General features: G+C 35.6%; 1 long non-coding RNA gene across 1 annotated transcript in view; it reads left to right on the forward strand.

The window, feature by feature from the left end:
- The window catches only part of LOC128250424 (uncharacterized), a 9567-nt gene extending 4687 nt beyond the window's left edge, over positions 1 to 4880 (forward strand). The window contains exon 3 of the long non-coding RNA XR_008266441.1: positions 3101 to 4880. This is a non-coding gene — a long non-coding RNA (uncharacterized LOC128250424). The remainder of the gene's footprint in view (positions 1 to 3100) is intronic.
- The last annotated feature ends 776 nt before the right edge of the window (positions 4881 to 5656 follow it).

Here is a 5656-nt window from a genome sequence, read left to right on the forward strand (position 1 = left end):
TATATATATATATATATATATATATATATATATGAATTGACATAAACAGCTAGGTGCAATCTAAATTCATAAAGGTAAACGCAATACAGAGACTGCCATAATATAAGCTTCAGTAAGTACAAGTGTATTGAAATATTTATTATAGAAGATTAAGAACACGTTGAGACTAGATATTTAACACATTTAGATATATCTAATGTCTATCGTTCGTGAAAAGTTCAAGTCAACGGAATAAATATTTCGTAATTTATGAGGAAATGAACCAATAACCTCCCAAACTGCAACGGCCAAAATTAAAGGGTCACTTAGAAAACAATGAAAATGGAACAAGAACAAAAACGAAACCCTTACTATTAATATTCTGTGAACATCTCTTTACTATCAACGACCTCCTGATATCCTGTCATCACAGGACTGAATTGATTTCTTGTAAAATGATGGAGTAATATTGTTCCATTCGTTTTTCAATAATCACCAGAGATGATCTTGGTTCTTTGGATGTCTCCTTCGTGCTCCATCTCCAATAATATTCCAAACGTTTTCTATAGGGTTCAGATTGAGACTTTGAGGTGACCAATCTATGAGATCAACCCCTTCATCACTCAAAAAATCTTCGCAATGTGACAGGGAGCGTTGTCCTGCACGCTCACAGGAAGTTGAACTGACAAGGATCGGAGATGTGAAAGGGCATGCTGTCTAAGAATTTGCTTGTATATTTCAGCCTTGACAGTCCCTTGTAGGCGAATAAGTGGACCAGGACCAGCAGCAGACATCGTTCCCCATACCATTACACTGCCTCCTCCATATTTCACTGTCTTCTTCACACATGCACGAGATAACCTTCCGCCACTTCGTACATCCCGTCAACAGAACCAATCACATTAACCTTCGATTCATCGCTAAATTGAACCTGCGACCACTGTTCTTTTATCCAAATGACATGTTAACGAGCGAAACACATACGGGCTCTTTGATTCTTCTTGGAGAACAGAGGATTCTTTGCCGGTACCCGTGCAAGCAATCCAGAACCTCGTAACCTCCAAAAAACTGTTTTGCGCGATACGTTGACATCAGAATTGGTGCTAAACTCGCGGGATATCTCAGCAGCACTCTTAAGCCTATCTTTCAGTGACATTCAAACTATAAAACGATCCTGTTTTGGTGAAGTTTTACAAGGTCTACCAGTTTAGAGTTTAGCTTCTGTTGATCTTGATGACTTAAAACGAGCTACAATTCGTTGCACGGCACTTCTAGACCTTCCTACAATACTTGCTATCACAGAATTTGACTTGCCCTCTTGTTGTAGACACACAATACTTTGTTTTTCTTCATAGGACACCGGTCGTCTCTCACAAGCAGCCATGTTGTCAGTTGAATGTTCCAATAATGTACGATCAGTCTTTTAAAATACAAATGCCTCGCTTAGTAGTTCATTTTTTTCTAAGTGACACCTTTTGGCCGTTGCAATTTGGAAGATTGTTTGTTTATTTCCTCATAAATTACGAAATATTTATACCATACACTTGACATTTTCACGAAAGATAGATATTAGGCATATCTAAATATGTGCAAAATATCTAGTCTCAAAGTGTTGTTAATCTATTTCAATACACTTGTTCTTACGGACCCTTATATTATGGCCGCTACTCTCACATCGTTTCGCTAAATCAGCCATAAATTTGTAAGGTAACTATATATACTAAAAGTCTGATTTAGCCAAACATTAGAGCGATTGAGTAGTCACTGCTGGCAGGCCTACGACTAATGGCCGAAACTGGTCTAGTCCAGTGATCTCTACAGTCCTTCGTGGGGTGGTCATCTCCCCCGTCAGTGTACCTTGATACTGTGTGGATTAAGATCCCTGTCGTAGGCCGCTGGTATTAAACACTTTCCGTATGGAAATTAGGTAATTCTCCATAGAGTAACTGCTGCATTTGTAGAGTATATAAACATTTTGGCTGATGGCTTCTCTGGAGATTGTTGGATCACCAGACCAGGCTGTATGCTATGTTCTTGAGCAAGACACTTTATTTAGGTTGCCTAAAACTATCTGAAGATGTTGTCATGGATATCAAAAATTAAAATTCTCCAGGGCATATCTGCATTTTAATTTTCATACACTGAAAATTGAACAGCTGTCACACTTGCAAATTTTTAAAGCAATATGTATTAAAATTGTAAAGGCGCGTGTGTTACTGGTGATGTGTTCTGTTGTCGATCATAGTTTTGTGTGATCGCTACGTTGTGTTCTCGACCAAAGCATGTCATTTCATGTTTCCCTTGTTTGCTCATCAGAAAATAGGTACCAGCCGAATGCTTGTGCAGGCCTTTCTCTCTCGAGCCTTCAAACTTCGCCGATCTAGCGAGTTAAGGATATGATGCCCGAAATAAATTTTTTACCGGAATGCAATTACATAGTAACTTGAAACGATTAATTGAAGCATGATACAAGATAACCGGGTAAATTATTTATATATTACGATTAATGGGGTCTTTTTTTTTTTTACCATTACAAGTCATAAATCTAATTGATCTGAAAAAAATCCTATAATATATACACTACGCAGCAGATTATATCAACATTCACATGAATACTCAATTCATTGCTCATAAGCAATGGATTTTTCTATAAGTCCATAAGAGTTAGATAATATAAATTAGATAACATACAAATAATTAAGCTACACTAATTGACTAGATGCTCGTACGACTCAACGGATAAGTAAAGCTAATAATACTGAGCGATTTTTTAAAGTATATAGAATCATGTTACGTAAACGTTACTTCAAATTAAGATTATTGAGTTTGTATTTATCGTAATCATTTTCAAGTAGGTTTTCATAGAGACACACGTACTTGAATGATCTGTAACTGCGTAATTAGCTGCAATATCAATGTAAGATGTTTAGTACAATATAGTATTAAAGCATACGTTGATTTACATTGAAAAATCACATCAATTATATACATGATTAATATGTTAATCAAAATCATCCGAAACGGAATTACTACCGTAGAACTACACTTAAAACGTGTATTATATTCCATGATAAACTTATAATATTAATATAAAGATGTCATTGATGTTTTTTTTTTTCAGTATTTAAGAAACGCAACAACCTGGATGACTCATTAGCTCGAATAACAACAATACATAGTGCCATTTTATTCCATTGCTTACGATCTGAGTTCTAGTTTCGCTGAGGTCAACTTGGTATCAACTTAATCCTTTCGAAGTCGACAAAAGAAATTTCAGTAAATCACAAGGCCGATGATATCGATCCTAAAATTACTGGCTTCGTGCCAAAATTAGAAACAATATATTTAAGTGACATAATATATTTTAGTGGACACTATTCTATGCACCCCCTTATTGTAATTATCTTTATCATTTTTTCTTTACATATTGTGTAATATTTAAAACAACGCCTAAACTTATAATACATTCAATGAATCATATTTCCATTCTTATTTTATAGCCTTTAACTACACAGGCTTTTCACGTATAAATAACTGCTACTTTTCCTTGTCTCCTTCTTATCGTTTGGATTGAACTTTCAATGTTTTCTTCTAATTCATATTCTATGCCTTTAAAGTTCCAATTGCATGTTTCTCAAGAAAGATCACATGCTTAAATTTAGTCATAAATGATTAATGGCCATGAATATCAAAATATATTTTGTAAAACTTTGTAGTAGACACACTGTGATGTTTACATGTACCCTTCATTTATACAATCCGTCCGTAGAGGACTTTCTGGAGGCACGTCCTGTTTTACCGAAACAATTCCCAGTAGGCTTCCATTATATTCAAACATATCTTTCCTACGGTATTGATCATGATTAAACAGAATATTATATAAACTTAATATTTATAGCAGTTTCAAATTTCTGTTTGAAACATTTCCCCCCTTTCGATAATAATATTACCACTGACACTATTACAAGGAGCAACCGATCTACATTTATAGAAACTATTTCAGTAATACAGTTCTATATTTAAAGCTGGAGGGTACGTCAGCCGAAACGTTGTGTTAACAACAAACAAGATTAGGACAAATATCCGTCAAATGTAGATAATGTAAATAGAATAGTTATGAATATTATTATTATTATTATTGACGTTTTTATCAGAAGCTCCTAATAGGTTTTCTTATAGATATACACAAGGACGGTGTTTTCCATTCGCTATGGAATTCTTGGGTTGCTATGATCATGTTTATCTCTTGTTGTTTCTGTCCTCAGTTACTGCAACTATCTAACATTGTCTACAGGTGAAGCAAACTTAATTTGTTCCTATTTATTTTCTTTTAATTTTATTTATCTTCATTCATCCCGGCTAATTTGAATACTAATATTTTTTCTTTATCTTCGCTTATTCGGATCCACTGTTTATAATACTTCGTCTGGATTTAGTAATATCTGGAGACAAAATTTATTGGATTCAGTGCAATTCATACTTTGGTCTTATCAATATTGGGTTACTTTAACTTTTGAACAAAATATATTCAAGGCCTTTGGTTGTGTGGTAAGAAGCTTGTTTCCCAACCACATGGTTCTGGGTTCAATTCCACTGCGTGGCACCTTGGGTAGGTGTCTTCTACTATAACCTCGGACCGACCAAAGCCAGTCGAAGAAATCGACCACAGGACTTATTCTTTGTAAGACTGGTACTTATTCTATCCGTTTCTTTTCCTGAACCGCTAGGTTACGGGGTGAGGGGGCCTAACACACCAGCATCCGTTGTCAAGTGATGTTGCGCGGACAAGCACAGACACACATACATACATATATTGGGAAGCAAGCTTCTCATCATACAGCCACACATGCGCTTATATATATATATGGATATATATGTATATATATATATATATGTATGTATGTATATATATATATATATATATATATATATATATATATGTATGTATGTATATATATATATATATATATATATATATAAAGTAGTTGTATACTGCCAACTTAACGTGACAGTCCCAATAAGGGAATACACTACTGCTGTTTAGTCCAAGGAAGCCAGACCGCTTCCTATTAGGCCTTGACACACTTTCTGTGCCCTTATCCATACAAAGGGGAGACAAACTCCTCCAACCAGCCCAGCCTGCTTTCAGGGACAACTACTTTATCGCACCACTACTACTTAAATCTCACTGAGAGATTTAGAAATTCGTTATTTCTAATTTTCGTTACCAGTGAATAGTATTTCACTGAAATAGTATATCCATACAAAGTTTAGACGGATTTCTTCAGCTAGCCCGCCATGCTGCTTCAGGCTGATGACGAGCAAAGACTCAGAAACATGTCCCTGAATGCAGGCTGGGCTGGTTGATGGAGTTTGTCTCCCCTTTGTATGGATAAGGGCACAGAAAGTGTGTCAAGGCTTAATGGGAAGCGGTCTGACTTCCTAGGGCTAAACAGCAGTAGTGTATTCCCTTATTGGGACTGTCACGTTAAGTTGGCAGTATACAACTACATTTGTTGTTTACACCACCTGTCCTCGTCTGTTGTTTTTTTTCGTAAATTCTCCCATATATCATTCTTTAACAAGAAAAGTATTGAGGAGGATTTCGAAATTCGAGCCAGCTAGGCCATCAACCGGCTTTAGATGATCCAAGTTCATTTTTGCTTTAAATAATTTC

This window comes from Octopus bimaculoides, chromosome 2, assembly GCF_001194135.2.
Source record: "Octopus bimaculoides isolate UCB-OBI-ISO-001 chromosome 2, ASM119413v2, whole genome shotgun sequence".
Lineage (NCBI taxonomy): Eukaryota > Metazoa > Mollusca > Cephalopoda > Octopoda > Octopodidae > Octopus > Octopus bimaculoides.